The sequence below is a fragment of the Giraffa tippelskirchi genome, chromosome 7 (assembly GCF_054371585.1).
Source record: "Giraffa tippelskirchi isolate mGirTip1 chromosome 7, T2T-mGirTip1v1.2.pri, whole genome shotgun sequence".
In the NCBI taxonomy this organism is placed as follows: domain Eukaryota; kingdom Metazoa; phylum Chordata; class Mammalia; order Artiodactyla; family Giraffidae; genus Giraffa; species Giraffa tippelskirchi.
The window spans coordinates 134363676-134380565 of record NC_137281.1 but is presented as its reverse complement, the minus strand read 5'-3'; the positions used below and the strand labels follow the sequence as shown (position 1 = coordinate 134380565).

The 16890-nt window shown below is 41.0% G+C and overlaps 1 protein-coding gene across 1 annotated transcript in view; it reads right to left on the bottom strand.

The window, feature by feature from the left end:
- Positions 1–16890, bottom strand: part of PRKCH (protein kinase C eta) — a 365028-nt gene that overhangs the window by 742 nt on the left and 347396 nt on the right. The window lies entirely within an intron of this gene.

The following is a 16890-nucleotide window of genomic DNA, read 5'->3' as shown; positions in this document are numbered from 1 at the left end:
ATAAGTGTGTGAAATTTTAGACAGGATGGTACAGAAATCCTCTTTTTAAAAAGGTGACATTTGAGTAAAGACTGAAGAAAATAAAAATGCAGATCATGTGTACTTTGGGAGAAGGGAGAGAGGATACAGCCAGTGCAAATGCCCAGGTTCAAGGGGATAGATGGACTGTATGAAGAACTACAAAAAATCCAGGGTGGCTGAAGCAGGGGAAGGTTGCACGAGATGAGATCTGGGAGAGAAAGCGAGGTCAGATTATACGGAGTTTAAAATAGCATAATTTGGAATTTGTCTTTTATTCTGAGTGAGGTGGAAACCACGAGGAGGGTTTGGAGCAAAGGACATGATTTGAATCATTATTTCTCAGGATCCTTTGTGTAGAAAATCAACTGTAGGGTAGTGAGTGCAGAAACAAGGGGTGAGGGAGTGAGGGGCAAAAGGGAAGCATTTAGGAGAATGAGAGATAAGGAGGTAAGAAATAATGATTTGAACCAGAATGGTACCAGTGGAGGTGATGAAAAGTGTGCAAATTCTAGGTGTATTTTTAGTGTAAAACTAACAGCTCTGGTTCATGAATTAGACATGTAAGAAAAAGAGAAGTATCTCAGATCATTCCAAGATTTGGGGGTTGTGCAGCTGGAAGGATGCAGTAGAGCTAAGAAGTGCTGTGAACAGGAGAAGAATGTGGGAGGAGGAGCAGATTTGGGGGATATCAGACTTTTGAGATGTTTATTAGATCTCCCTGGTGGCTCAGACAGTAAAGAATCTGCCTGCAATGCGGGAGACCTGGGTTCAACCCCTGGGTTGAAAAGACCCCCTGGAGGAGGGCATGGTAACCCACTCCAATATTCTTGCCTGGAGAATCCCCACAGACAGAGGAGCCTGGTGAGCTATAGTCCACGGGGTTGAAAAGAGTCGGACATGACTGAGCAAATAAGCTCAGCACACATTAGATCTCCAAATGGAGATGTTGAGTAAGCAGTGGGATATACAAGTTAGGTGTGCCAAGAAGAGATTTGGGCAAAAGATATAAAAGTCTGAGAATCATAAAGATATACATAGTATTTAAAACTATGTGACTTGATGAGTTTACCTAGAGAGGGGAGTGAGGGTGTAAATATAGACAGTAATCATTTGTATGGAATGCTGCTGATTAGTAAGATGAGGCAAGTTGGCAATTGAATTTAGCCATATGCAAGTCATCATTAATCTTTATAAGAGGAGCTATAGAGAGTCTAGGGCAAAAAGCCTTGTTGCAGCAGGTCCAAGAGAGAATGGAGACATTGAAGAAAGACAATTCTTTCAAAAACATTTGCTTTGGGGACTTCCCTGGTGGTCCAGTGGTGAAAGTGTTAGTTGCTCCTTTGTGTCTGACGCTATTGCAACTCCATGGACTGTATCCCTCCAGATTCCACTGTCCATGGAATTCTCCAGGCAAAAATACTGCAGTGGGTAGCCATTTCCTTCTCCAGGGGATCTTCCCAACCCAGGGATTGAACCTATGTCTCCTGTATCTCCTCCATTGCAGGCGAATTCTTTGCTGTCTGAGCCACCAGGGAAGTCCAGTGGTGAAGATTTTGCCTCCTAATGCAGGGGGTGTGGGTTCAATCCCTGGTTGGGCAGCTAAGGTCCCACATGCTTCGAGGCCAGAAAACTAAAACATGAAACAGAAGCAATATCGTAAATGGTCCATATCAAAAAAGTATTTTTAAAAATTTGCTTTGTCTTAAAAAGGAGAGGAATGAAGTGGTAGCTAGATAGGGAGGTGGGAGCAAGAGAGGATTAAAGAAAACTTTCTGTTAAAGTATAAGGTACATGATAAAATGAACACTGCTTATGTGTGTAGCTCTCTATCTTTAATACAACCACACACACAGAGAAGCACCCTGAGAAGCCTCATGCCTGGTCCCTCCCAGTCACTGTTCCCACCCTACTCAAGGGCAACATCTGCCCTGACTTCTAAAACCACAGATTCATTTTGCCTATTTTGCACTTAACTTAAATGGAATCACACTGTTCGTACTCTTTTGTATTTGGCTGTAGTTTAATCTTCCTTATCGCTGTATGATAACTCATTGCAAGAATATACCAAGATTTATTTATCTATTCTACTGGTGTTGGGCACTGGGGTATTTTCCAGTTTTACAAATAGTGCTGTTATGTACATTCTGGAATATATCTTTCACTGAATATGTACATACACATTTTACCGGTTATATTTCGATGAGTGGAATTGCTGAGGCATAAAGTACACATATGGAGAAGGACATGGCGATCCACTCCAGTGTTCTTGCATGGAGAATCCTATGGACAGAGGAGCCTTGCAGGCTAGAGTTCATAGGGTCACACAGAGTAGGATACGACTGAAGTGACTTAGCCTGCATGCATACGAAGTATGCATTTGTTCAGCTTTAATTTTCCAAAAATGGTTGTACTAACTGCCTCTCTCTCCAGCACTGTAAGAGAGACTTTATCAGTCACAGTGTGATTTTATCTCCACCTGTCACTCATTTGTCTTATATCTCAAGTTGTTGAGAATTAAAGCTGTCAATAGGAGTGCAATTTATTGGGCCCCCTTAAAACCTTAAGGATAAGACTCTACTGCCCACAGTTTATGAGAACTGACCACCAGTATAGAACCTGGCACCATGCCTGACACAGGATATATATGCAGCATGTGTTAGTTGTTGCTCTTATTTTGCCATCCTCCTCTCAGACCTACTTCCAAGCAAGGGTAAAGTAAGGCAGTGATAAGTGCACATGCTTTCTTTTCAACTCACACTTACTCATCTGATCTTGTTTTACAGGGCTGGGAAAGGGGAAGACCCAGGTTTATTCACTGACCATATTGTAGGGCCAAGAACAATACAGAAGCTCAAACACTCCTTTCCATAACTCCTGTTGCAAGCATCCATCAGACTAGGCATCTCACCGGGTTGTTGGAAGGGCTGAGAAACAGTTACACCCTGGCTGTGATAGGTTTCATTGTAAAATAAGTCAACTAATAAGCCATCTCCAAGAAAAGGATACTCTAGTTCAGCACTGAACTTCTAATAGTAGCAATTCTGAGGATGGCTAGTCACACAACTAAATATAGTACTTTGCCCTTGGCAACTATCTGAAAATGAATATTGTTTATTTAAGCCAATAAATTAAATATACTTCTGCCTTTAAAAATCCCTTTCCAACACCTATATTCATCTGTAGGAAGTAGTTGTGACTAATATCATTACATCCAAGGAGATAAATTGTTTTCACTGAGTTGTGTCTGATTACACATTTTATCCTCACACTGAAAAATTATTTATGGTGTGAGAAGCAGTATCTTTCAGATATCACAAAGATAGTACAGAGAGTTTCCATATACTCCAGACTCAGTTTCTCCTATTATTAACTTATTTAGTATGCTACATTTGTTATAATTAATGAATGGATCAATACTGATATATTATTATTAACTAAAGTTATGAATTTACTCAGATTTCCTTGGTATTTACCTAATGTCCTTTTTCTATCCTAGGATCTCATGCAGGACACCACATTACACCTACTTGTTGTATCTGTTTAATCTTCTGGTTGTGAGGATTTTCCCAGAGTTAATTTGTTTTTAAGGAGTACTGGCCAAGTATTTGGTAGAATGTGACTTAATTTAGATTCATCTGATGTTTTCCTAATAATTAGACTGCGTGATTGATTTTTGAGGAGGATCACAACAAGGATCACTCGCATCATGTCATAGCAGGGTCCACTCTATCAACATGACCTATTGCAGCTGGTCAACACCATCTCAATCACCTGGTTTGTTTGATTAGTTTATGTTTCTCCAGTGTTAAGCTCCTTCCATACTGTACTTTTTTAAAATTTATTTATGTTTTTAATTGAAGGATTATTGCTTTACAGAACTGTGTTGGTTTCTGCCAAACATCAACATGAATCAGCCATAGGCATATATATGTCCCCTCATACTGTACTCTTTATAAGGAAGTCATGACGAATCGTCAGCACTAAAGAGGTTCCACCTCCTTGTGGGTGTGGTATCTACATAAACTATTTGGAATTCTTCCGCATGAGAGATTTGTCTCTTTGCCCGATTTATTTATTCAGTTACTTATATTAGCATGGACTCATAGATGTCTGTTGTTATACATTGGATTATATTAGTCTAACACTACATGTTTATTTTATTGCTTAAATTTCCAGATTTGGCCACTGGGAGCTCTTACAGTTGGCTCTTGTATGCCTTCAACATTCCCGTCAGTGTGTGTGTATATGTGTGTGTGTGAGTGTTTGTGTGTTTTAATACTTCCTAAGTTTCTGGAACTACAAGTTGCTCCAGGACTATTTTGTGTCTTTCCTGACCTAGTGCTAGAACCGTATTGTAGGGCCACATATCCCTGAGGCGCCCTGGTTCCTTTTCTTGGAACGTGGTGTTAGAAACCAATATCTGGGCACTAGGAGTGCTCCTTGCTGCTGGGATGTCATTGCTTCTGGGCTCTCTCAGGTGAAGAACAAGGAAATATACTTGTATATACTCAGTTCAGTTCAGTCGCTCAGTAATGTCTGCCTCTTTGCAACCCCATGAGCTGCAGCACACCAGGCCTCCCTGTCCAACATCAACTCCTGGAGACTACCCAAACTCATGTCCATTGAGTTGGTGATGCCATCCAACCATCTCATCCTCTGTTGTCCCCTTCTCCTCCTGCCCTCAATCTTTCCCAGCATCAGGGTCTTTTCAAATGAGTCAGCTCCTTGCATCAGGTGGCCAAATTATTGGAGTTTCAGCTTCATAATCAGACCTTCCAATGAACACCCAGGACTGATCTTCTTTAGGATGGACTGGTTGGATCTCCTGAAGTTCAAGGGATTCTCAAGAGTCTTCTCCAACACCACAGTTTCAAAGCACCAATTCTTCAGCGCTCAGCTTTCTTTATAGTCTAACTCTCACATCCATACATGACCACTGGAAAAACCATAGCCTTGACTAGACGGACCTTTGTTGACAAAGGAATGTCTCTGCTTTTCAATATACTGTCTAGGTTGGTCATAACTTTCCTTCCAAGGAGTAAGCGTCTTTTAATTTCATAGCTGCAATCACCATCTGCTGTGATTTTGGAGCCCAGAAAAATAAAGTTAGCCACTGTTTCCACTGTTTCCCCATCTATTTGCCATGAAGTGATGGGACCAGATGCCATGATCTTAGTTTTCTGAATGTTGAGCTTTAAGCCAACTTTTTCACTCTCCTCTTTCACTTTCATCAAGAGGCTCTTTAGTTCTTCTTCACTTTCTGCCAAAAGGGTGGTGTCATCTGCATATCTGAGGTTATTGATATTTCTCCCGGCAATCTTGATTCCAGCTTGTGCTTCCTCCAGCCCAGCATTTCTCATGATGTACTCTGCATATAAGTTAAATAAGGAGGGTGATAATATACAGCCTTGACGTACTCCCTTTCCTATTTGAAACCAGTCTGTTGTTCCATGTCCAGCTCTAACTGTTGCTTCCTGACCTGCATACAGGTTTCTCAAGAGGCAGGTCAGGTGGTCAGGTATTCCCATCTCTTTCAGAATTTTCCACAGTTTATTGTGATCCACACAGTCAAAGGCTTTGGCATAGTCAATAAAGCAGAAATAGATGTTTTTCTGGAACTCTCTTGCTTTTTCGATGATCCAGCGGATGTTGGCAATTTGATCTCTGGTTCCTCTGCCTTTTCTAAAACCAGCTTGAACATCTGGAAGTTCATGGTTCACATATTGCTGAAGCCTGGCTTGGAGAATTTTGAGCATTACTTTACTAGCGTGTGAGATGAGTACAATTGTGTGGTAGTTTGAGCATTCTTTGGCATCACCTTTCTTTGGGACTGGAATGAAAACTGACCTTTTTCAGTCCTGTGGCCACTGCTGAGTTTTCCAGATTTGCTGGCATATTGAGTGCAGCACTTTCACAGCATCATCTTTCAGGATTTGAAATAGCTCAACTGGAATTCCATCACCTCCACTAGCTTTGTTCGTAGTGATGCTTCCTAAGTCCAATTTGACTTCACATTCCAGGATGTCTGGCTCTAGGTGAGTGATCACACCATTGTGATTATCTGGGTCGTGAAGATTTTTTTTGTACAGTTCTTCTGTGTATTCTTGCCTCCTCTTCTTAATATCCTCTGCTTCTGTTAGGTCCCTACCATTTCTGTCCTTTATTGAGCCCATCTTTGCATGAAATGTTCCCTTGGTGTCTCTAATTTTCTTGAAGAGATCTCTAGTCTTTCCCATTCTATTGTTTTCCTGTATTTCTTTGCATTGATTGCTGAGAAAGTCTTTCTTATCTCTCCTTGCTATTCTTTGGAACTCTGCATACAAATGGGTATATCTTTCCTTTTCTCCTTTGCTTTTCCCTTCTCTTCTTTTCACAGCTATCTGTAAGGCCTCCTCAGACAGCCATTTTGCTTTTTTGCATTTCTTTTTCCTGGGGATGTTCTTGATCCCTGTCTCCTGTACAATGTAACGAACCTCCATCCATAGTTCATCAGGCACTCTGTCTATCAGATCTTGTCCCTTAAATCTATTTCTCACTTCCACTGTATAATCATAAGGGATTTGATTTAGGTCATACCTGAATGGTTTAGTGGTTTTCCCCACTTTCTTCAATTTAAGTCTGAATTTGGCAATAAGGAGTTCATGATCTGAGCCACAGTCTGCTCCTGGTCTTGTTTTTGCTGACAGTATAGAGCTTCTCTATCTTTGGCTGCAAAGAATATAATCAGTCTGATTTTGGTGTTGACCATCTGGTGATGTCCAAGTGTAGAGTCTTCTCTTGTGTTGTTGGAAGAGGGTGTTTGCTATGATCAGTGCGTTCTCTTGGCAAAACTCTATTAGCCTTTGCCCTGCTTCATTCTGTACTCCAAGGCCAAATTTGCCTGTTACTCCAGGTGTTTCCTGACTTCCTACTTTTGCATTCCTGTCCCCTATAATGAAAAAGACAACTTTTTTGGGTGTTAGTTCTAGAAGGTTTGGTAGGTCTTCATAGAGCCATTCAACTTCAGCTTCTTCAGCATTAGTGGTCTGGGCATAGACTTGGATTACCGTGATATTGAATGGTTTGCCTTGGAAACGAACAGAGATCATTCTGTTGTTTTTGAGATTGCATCCAAGTACTGCATTTTGAACTCTTTTGTTCACTCTGATGGCTACTAATCCCTGTATATACATGCAGGTGTGCATGCTAAGTCACTTCAGTTGTGTCTGACTCTTTGTGACCCTATGGACTGTAGCTCTCCAAGCTCCTCTGTCCACAGAATTCTTCAGGAAAGAATACTGGAGTGGGTAGCCATTCCTTTCTCCAGGGGATCTTTACGACCCAGCAATCAAACCCAGGTCTCTCACATTGCAGGCAGATTCTTTACTGTCTGAACCACCAGGGAAGCCCGCAACTTCTTAAACTAATTTTTAAGTTTGCATACATTAAGGTTCGGCCTTTGTGCTGTGAAGATCTTTGGGTTTTGACACACACACAATGTCATGCCTTTATAATTACAGTATCATACAGATTAGTTTCATCACACCAAGAAATTGCCTGTGTCACCCTGCTTATTTAACTTATATGCAGATCACATCATGAGAAATGCTGGGCTGGAAGAAACACAAGCTGGAATCAAGATTGCCAGGAGAAATATCGATAACCTCAGATATGCAGATGACACCACCCTTATGGCAGAAAGTGAAGAAGAACTAAAGAGCCTTTTGATGAAAGTGAAAGAGGAGAGTGAAAAAGTTGGCTTAAAGTTCAACGTTCAGAAAACTAAGATCATGGCATCTGGTCCCATCACTTCATGGCAAATAGATGGGGAAACAGTGTAAACACTGTCAGACTTTATTTTTCTGGGCTCCAAAATCACTGCTGATGGTGATTGCAGCCATGAAATTAAAAGATGCTTACTCCTTGGAAGGAAGGTTATGGCCAACCTAGATAGCATATTTAAAAGCAGAGACATTACTTTGCCAACAAAAGTCTGTCTAGTCAAGGCTATGGTTTTTCCAGTGGTCATGTATGGATGGGAGAGTTGGACGGTGAAGAAAGCTGAGCGCTGCAGAATTGATGCTTTTGAACTGTGGTGTTGGAGAAGACTCTTGAGAGTCCCTTGGACTGCAAGGAGATCCAATCAATCCATCTTAAAGGTGATCAGTCCTGGGTGTTCATTGGAAGGACTGACGTTGAAGCTGAAACTCCAATACATCGGCCACCTCATGCAAAGAGTTGATTCATTGGAAAAGACCCTAATGCTGGGTAGAATTGGGGGCAGGAGGAGAAGGGGACGATAGAGGATGAGATGATTGGATGGCATCACTGACTCGAAGGACATGGGTTTGGGTAAACTCCGGGAGTTGGTGATGGACAGGGAGGCCTGGCGTGTTGCAATTCATGGGGTCGCAAAGAGTTGGACATGACTGAGCGACTGAACTGAACTGAACTGAATCTACTTAACTCTTCCTTAGAAATTACTGATGTTTTTACTCTCTCTATAATTTTGCCTTTTCTAGAATGTCAGAAAACTGGAATCATATAAGGTACAGCCTTTTCAGACTGGCTCCTTTCACTTAGCACTATACATTTAAACGGAGAAGGCAATGGCAACCCACTCCAGTACTCTTGCCTGGAAAATCCCATGGACAGAGGAGCCTGGCAGGCCACAGTCCATGGGCTCGCTAAGAGTCAGACACGCCTGAGCAACTTCACTTTCACTTTTCACTTTCATTCATTGGAGAAGGAAATGGCAACCCACTCCAGTGTTCTTGCCTGGAAAATCCCAGGGACGGGGGAGCCTGGTGGGCCGCCGTCTATGGGGTCGCACAGAGTCGGACTGAAGCGACTTAGCAGCAGCAGCATACATTTAAAATTCATCCCATGCCTTTTGTAACTTGATAACTCATTTCATGTTATCTCTGAATGATATCCGTTGCATGGACATACCACAGTTTGTTTACTCATTCACCTTTTGAAGGGCATATTTATTGCTTTCAGTTTTTGGTGATTATAAATATAGTCGCTGTTAATATTCTTATGCAAGTTTTTATTTGAACATAAATTCTCAAATCAGTTGAGTGAATACCTAGGAGTGCAACTGCTGAATGATAATGGTAAGACTATGTTTAGCTTAACTGCCTCATTTAACTAATATGTGCTACTCCTTAAAATCAAGTGGTACATGTATGTTCAGTTGCTCAGTCATGTCTGACTCTTTGTGACCCCGTGGACTATAGCCTGTCAGCCTCCTCTGTCCACGGAATTTTCCAGGCAAGAATCCTGGAGTGGGTTGCCATTTCCTACTCCAAAATCAAATGGTGATTACCCCTAAAATTATCCATCATCGTCATCATCACCTGTGTATTCCTTCTACACCCATTCCAATTTTTGGCACATGAACATGGTTACTGAACTTTCCTTATGTCAGAATAATCACTCTTTATATTTTTGAAAGTCCTTTTATGGGGACTTCTCTGGTGGTTGAGTGGGTAAGACTTTCAGGCCCCAATACAGGGGGCCTGGGTTTGATCCCTGGTCAGCGAACTAGATCCCACATGCATACAGCAGCTAAAAGATCCCCGATGCCATAACAAAGACCCCACGTGCCACAATTAAGACCTAGCACAGCCAGGATAAGTAAATAAATAATTTCTAAAAAGTTTTTTTAAGTCCATGATCACAGTATCAGTACAGTAGCCAACTAGTTCAAGGAAGAATCCTGGCTCTGCCCCTAACCTCCAACTTGACTCGGGGCAAATATCTCACTCCTTTCTCCTGTAATAGAGGATACCAGTAGTGCCTACCTAAGCCTACCTCAACATGTCGTGAGAATTTAATGAGGGCTCAAGAGTGGTGTCCTTCTTTGACCAAGTTATGCTGCTGTTTGAAGGCTCAGCCAAGATTAGCTACAAATCTGTTGATTCCTAATCCTATTCTTCCTCCACTAGAGATGAGTTAACACCCCAACTTCATTTTCCTGCTCCCTAGCCAATATGTGCACCTCATCAACACCAAGTCATTGATCTAAACTAGTCAATTAAGGAAACCATCTTACCATGTATGTGTGCATGGTAAGCAAAGGATCTGTTTTTAGTTAAATGGTGTGATCCAATAGCCATCGGCAGAAATAGTCTTTTTTTCATCTTTAAGTGGAAGAAAAGGAACATTTTAAGGTGTAGGCTCTCAAATCAATGAATGGACTAAGCACTAAAGTAGTTCAATGATTCATGATTAAACTGCATGAACATGAATTTAGTGCATTAAAACTCTATGAATAAATTTTAAATGTCTAAAGAAACCCCTCTGTGGACATAAAGTGAATCTATTCAGAAACAAGTTTGGGCAGTTCACATCTGAAACACAGTGTTTTCAGAGTAAGGTTTAATTACTTTTAGAGGTTTTAGAGCTCTGTATCCCAGCCAGAGAATCCTTATCTGCTTTATGCTAGTTTTTACCTGCAGAGTTTTTGTCTCTGTGACATCATTTATTTGTTCTTGCATTTTAAAACACATTGCATAATTATGGGAACTGAGCTAAGAGGGTTAATCATAACCTGGCAATCCTTGAGCATGCTGGAAGCTACTAAGAAAATTTGAAGAAGAATGTTATTTCAAGATATACTCAGATCTATTCTATATGGCTAGGTTGACTTTCTATGATTATTTGTTTGCTTATGTAAACAAATGAAGGTGCAAAATTCCTCTAGGACTGACAGACAGATATTAACATTAGTAAAATAAACAAACAGAAAAAAAATACACAAGTGCTTACACACACACACAGACACACACACACACCCTTTTGCTGCAACCTTTTTGGCTTGGACTAGATAGATGTATGTGTGGGACGTGACTGGAACTATCAAAGAGTATCACTGAATTTCCAAATCACCTGCAATGATTGAGATCAGTTGAACATACTTGAATTATCCAACTGACAATTATCCAATTATCAGTGTCACAGTCTAGTTTGGAAACCATTTGTAGATAAAATTACATTCTACACACAACAGAAAATTTTAAATATGCAGATATCTTTATAAAGGATATGTTTAGACTAAATGTTAATTATATGCTAGCATCATTAGCAAGGAAGAATAATGATCAATTCATTTAGTGTTCGGTTTATAATGTGAAGGATAGCTTTCTGTTGGGTGGGCCAAATCTTTGTCCCTGGAATACTGGTGTCAGAACTTAGAAGTGTTTACTGACCTGTGTACTTCTATTGGGAAAATCAGGAAGTGTTGAAATTTTTGTTCCTTACTTCACTTGTTTTATTCATTCTACAGATATTCAGCACTTACTATATACCTGTCATTGGACTTGGCACTGGGGAACAGACAATCCAACAGCATTTGGGGAATGAAAACAGTTCTAGAGCCAAGTGCTCTGACTGACTACATGTTTTAATTCAAAGTGGAAGACCCAGGCAAATTAAAACAACCAAAAAGTTTTGACCAGTTTTACCTGTGCATTCCTAATATACCCATACCAACCTTTCACTAAATCTTTATTGGTACCTTTGCCTTTTTTCTAACCATTGTTTATTGGCTATAACTCCAACAGATTAGCTATAATTGACAAACCTAAACGCTTATAATGCAAACTACCTCCGTTTATTTACTTCAACTACTCTTGAAGTACAATGAGAGGCAAATAAACGTCATTTCATACCAAAAATTGAGGTACAAGATTTCAGACTTTTACTTAAAAATATCAAAATAGACCCAAAATGACCACAACAGAGGTGTGTGGACATTCCTTAGAATCTCTTGCTACTGTCCATTTTCTGGTATTGTTCTCCTATAGCTTATCCTTCATGTTGGATCACAGATGACTATTTGGTAAGTATGTTTAATTCTCCTGCAATTAGATTTGCAGAATGTATTATTTCATGTTAATGAAAACATTTCTGAACTGCAGCCAAATTGCTGTAGGACAAGCAGATTGTTTTCTTATAATTTCATTAGTAAAAAATGAGGATACCAATATTGAAATGTCACAAAAATGGAGTTTTAAGTCAAACATCTGTGTTGCCTTAAAGGAGAATATCCTTTCTGAAGCTTGGAGCTTTATTAATGAACAATTAGAAATAAACCTGCAATGAAATAAAAAGAATTCAACTAAAGGGAATTTTCTTTCATTGCAACTGTTTCAATAGTTTGGTTGAATTCTTTTTGTTTTATTTGAAGTTTATTTCATTATTATAAAAATAGAAAAAAAAAACACGTAAAACTATAGAAAAGAAAAAAAAAAAAAAAAACAATCACTTTGGCTTCACTCTATATATGACTCTGATGTGCTTCCCTGAACACAAGATGCAACCTGAGCCTCCAAGAAGCTGGTTCCTCTCCCTGCCTTGACACAGCACCTGCTTCTCACAGATGACTGAACAGATACCCTCCCCTCCAGGTTGCTGGGGTTCATTTCTGTTCATTGCACTACCATTTTACAGGGTGTAATTATATATTCTGTAAGAGATGGAAGGTTCTAGTGTTGAATGTTGAGTGTACTTCAAATTCTATGTGTGCTCAATGCTATGGAACTAGTGTTTGACTTGCCCCAACATTCCAATGTTGAACTCCTAACCTCCAATACGATGATATTTTTAGGTGAGGTTTTGGGGAGGTAATTAAGTCATGAGGTTAGCACCCTTGTGAATGGGATTAGTGTCATTATAAGAACAGATGTGAGAAGAATGATCTCTATCTCTGCTACACAAGGACAGGGAAAGAAGGTGGCCATCCATAGATCAGGAAGTGGGATCTTACCAGAACCCAACCATGTTGGCATGCTGATCACGAACGTCGCAGGATTCAAAACTAACAGAACTACATTTCTGTTAAGTCACTCAGTCTATTTTGTTATAGCAGCCCCAGCAGACTAAGACATCCTTGTACCAAAAAGAGAAACCACTTAATTCATGGCCCATCGTGGTACAGACAATAGGGAACATCATGAGTAAATAAGAGTTTATTTTCTTATTTAGATATAGTAGTAAAAAGCACATATCTAGTACGAAGGAAATGGTATCTGCTCCTCTTAGTTCTGGGGATTGCCATCTTTAATAACTTTAGAGAGACAAGGATAAACTAGACTGTGAGTGCATGAATGTTGTGTCCTACCGACTACACAACCCTGGTGCAGAGAACTTGGTGGACACTCACAGATAGTCAAGAATGTGAAAGGAGAACAAGGAGAAGGTAGTAGAGTCCTAAAACAGGCTATGTGGTCAAAGAAGATGAACACATCCAGCCAAGGAGAAAGAGTCTCAAGGGACACAAAAATTCTCTTCAAAGTATTTGAAAGAAATCTTCATGTAGAAGAAGCCTTAGGCTCAATGTGGGGAACAAAATAAGTGACTGCACACAGAGGAATTTACAAGTATAGTTGCTCTGAATTGAAGAGTAGCCACTGTAATAACCCTTGATTAGTCTTGCCCATTCCAATCCTTAGTCCCCACATCTTCCAGTCACTGGAATTGTTCATTCATTCATCTGTTCCTTCAAAAATATGTATTGAGCATCTTCTATATGCCAGACACTCAGTTAGATGCTGGGAAAACAACAGAGAGCCCAACAATCATGGCCTCTTCCTGCATTCAGTTTCCAAGCTCATGAAAGAAACAGTCAACAATGAAATCAGACTGTGCAAAGTAACTTGCTTAAACAGAAGCTGCAGGATTGTTAGTTAAAGAACACAGAAAGGAAAATTCTGAAGGGCTGGACAAATGATCCTACTAGTCCTTACAAGCCCAGAGACGGCTGGGATTCTACATTTTCTGTCTGTATTCCTGTCTTTTGGGGAGGTCCTGTGATGACACCTGGGAGTCAGTATGTTCACCTTCATCCTCCTCCCCTCCACTTACAAGTCCCCACTGAGTGTTGACCATTCTAACTCTGGCTCCCACACCCATACCACAAGGTCATCCTCATGGTTGCTGCTATCCTCTTACTGAGTCCATGTCTCTAGTCCAGCAGTTTGCAAAGGACAGAGGGCAGCATTCCTGGAGATCCTAAGGCAGCTTGTCTGTTGATCATAGGTTGAGAAATAGGATTCTTCTGTGAAGTGGGTGGAATGATAGTTTCCCCAAAGATATGTTTATGTCCAAATTCTTAGAACATGTGAGTGATATTTTATTTGGAAAAAAAAAAAAAAGAATCTTTGCAGACATAACTGAGTTAAGGATCTTGAGATGAGTCAACCTGCATTCCCCAGGTGGGGCCTAAATGCAGTGACAAGTTTCTTTACAAGAGACAGAGAGGAAAAGACAAACAGAGAAAGGAGAAGGTGATATGAAGACAGAGGTAGAGATTGAAGTGATATGGCCATAAGCCAAACCAAGGACTACCAACAGCCGCAGGAAGTTAGAAGAGGCAAAGGGTTCTCCCAGAGAGCCTCCAGAGGGAGTGCAGCCACATTCACACCTTGGTTTTGGACTTTTGGCCTGCAGAACTCTGAGAAAGTAAGTTTCTATCTATGGTATTTGTTACAGCAGCTTTAGGAATCTAATACACTGTGCCTCTCACCATTCAAAACAGCCCAGTATCCACAGTGCTGTCATGGGGATCTTGCTAAATGGGAATGTGACCATCTCACACTTCTGCTTTAAATTATCCTTTGCTGTTTCTGTATAGCCTGGTAGCAGTACTTCCTTTCCTTATCAGGACTCTAGGAAAGACTGTGTTATCTTAAGTGACTCGTGCCCCTGGGGGCACACAGGTGATAGTCAACTCACAGCATGATGAAATTAGTGCCACATTCCCTCCCACTTAAGAATTCAGATTTTAGAATAGAACTGAGATGACACTTTTATAGGGAGAGACACTCTGATTTAATTATTAAATGTAATTAAGTTGCTTCAGTCATGTCTGACTCTTTGTGACCCTTTGGACTGTAGCCCGCCAGGCTCCTCTGTCCATGGGGTTCTCCAGTCAAGAATACTGGAGTGGGTTGCCATGCTTTCCTACAGGGGATCCTCCCGACCCAGAGATTGAACCCATGTCTCATGTCTCCTGCACTGGCGGCGGGTTCTTTAGCACTACTGCCATCTGGGAAGCCCAATAAAAACGGAAAAGAAACCATTTGCAAATGCCATTTTAGATTACTTAGCACGCACCCCTGCTGATCATCCTTTGCTAACTGCCTGGTGTCTGCCTACCTCCCCAGCCTCTCCCCTGAGTGGGTGAGGTTCAGCAGGGCCAACTTGTTGCTAGTTCTGAAGACACAACTTACTTTTTCAGGCCTCTTATCCTTTGCACATACACTTTCCTTTGCTTGGAATGCCCTTCCATACTTAGCTACCTCCTAATTCCTGTTCATCTTTTAAAGCTAGATTCATACATTTACTCCAGGAAGCCTGTTTGCCTGTGTAAGATTTGATCATTCCTTCTCTTATACAATGACTTCACTTTTTATAAAATATGGTCTTAGTTTACTTATTATACTATATTATAACCCTATGTGTTTATGCATCCATTTCCTTGAAGGTCAGGTCATTTAAAACTCATCTTAGTATTCTGAGTGTCTAACGCACAGAAGAAACTCAATACCAGTCTATTGAATTATATTGATTCAGAATGTACACTCTGGAACTGGTGATCACGTTGAGGCTTGTGATACTGCTTTTGTGATGAAAATAGCACAAATATCAATATTTAATGCAATTTTTCAAGATTTTCAGGGAGCAGTTGTGAGAGGTTGGTAAAGATAGTGGAGAAAATACAGTTATTCCTTAGGCAGTCACATTGGATTTCATAGAATGAATTCAAGAACTGAAAACATGATCTACTTTAGGAAGATCGGGTAATAAAATTGAAAGAGATACTTTTATACTCCACAAGAAGAAACATAAGGAGTTTTGAGAATGAGATGGCATTTTCTCTTCATGTTTCACATGCAGCTTTGTCCTAGACCCTGGTTCTTGTAAATTGTCATCTGCTGAGTCCTTCTACGTAGCTTTCTCCACACCAACAGAAGAGTCCCGTTTTCCCCAGAGATCCAGAAAGGCATTGTGGCTCAGGTTTCTTTGGGAATGGATGTTTGGAATAAAAATAACACAATAAGACCATTTCCACACGTTCTCTAAATGGCTTTAAAGGACATCTCTTGGTAAAAGCAATCTCTCTCCCTGTCCTGAAGCCGGGATTCCGCCTGAGCTATTTTCGGCCTTGTTTCCAGTTGCCACTGGCCAGTGGCAGGATTTCACAGTCGGCTGCCACTTCTCATTACTGCCCACGGCTCCCTCTCTCGGGCAGGCTTCTCCTTCCAGGCAGACATATACACACCAGAGGCAGACTGCAGATGGGCGAGCGCAGCCCCTGGCCTTGCTGGGCCGGAAGGATGCTCTGGGAGGTCTGCTGTACATGCGTTTTGACTAGGCAGGACTTGCACCCCACCTTCCAGACAGACAGTGCTTTCTCACTCAGAACTGAGAGTATGGGAGGTTTAACTACTTCTCAGGAAATTGCAATCAGACATTAATTTAGATCAACATAGACATCAATGAAGCAGACATCCCTACCCCGGGACAGGGAGCTGCGTGGACAACACTGATAGGTTTCCTTGCCCTCTTCAGGTGGAGCTTGGCCAATGGGGAGCACCAATAGAGTGTTGGAAGCAGAGAAGTGAGGTCAGGATACATTTTCCCTGGTCCCTCTCTGAGAGGTTGCTTCGGGCTAGCTCTGTTCCTTGACCTAAATCACTGCTCCTCAAGGTGCACACCTTGAAACACTCAAGGTGTTTCTTTGCTTTGGACTCTCTCCTTTTGAGTTCCAGTAATCATTCCCTTGGGTTTTCCTGGTGGCTCAGCTGGTCAAGAATCCACCTGCAATGCAGGAGACCCTGGTTCAATTCCTGGGTTGGGAAGATTCCTTGGAGAAAGGGA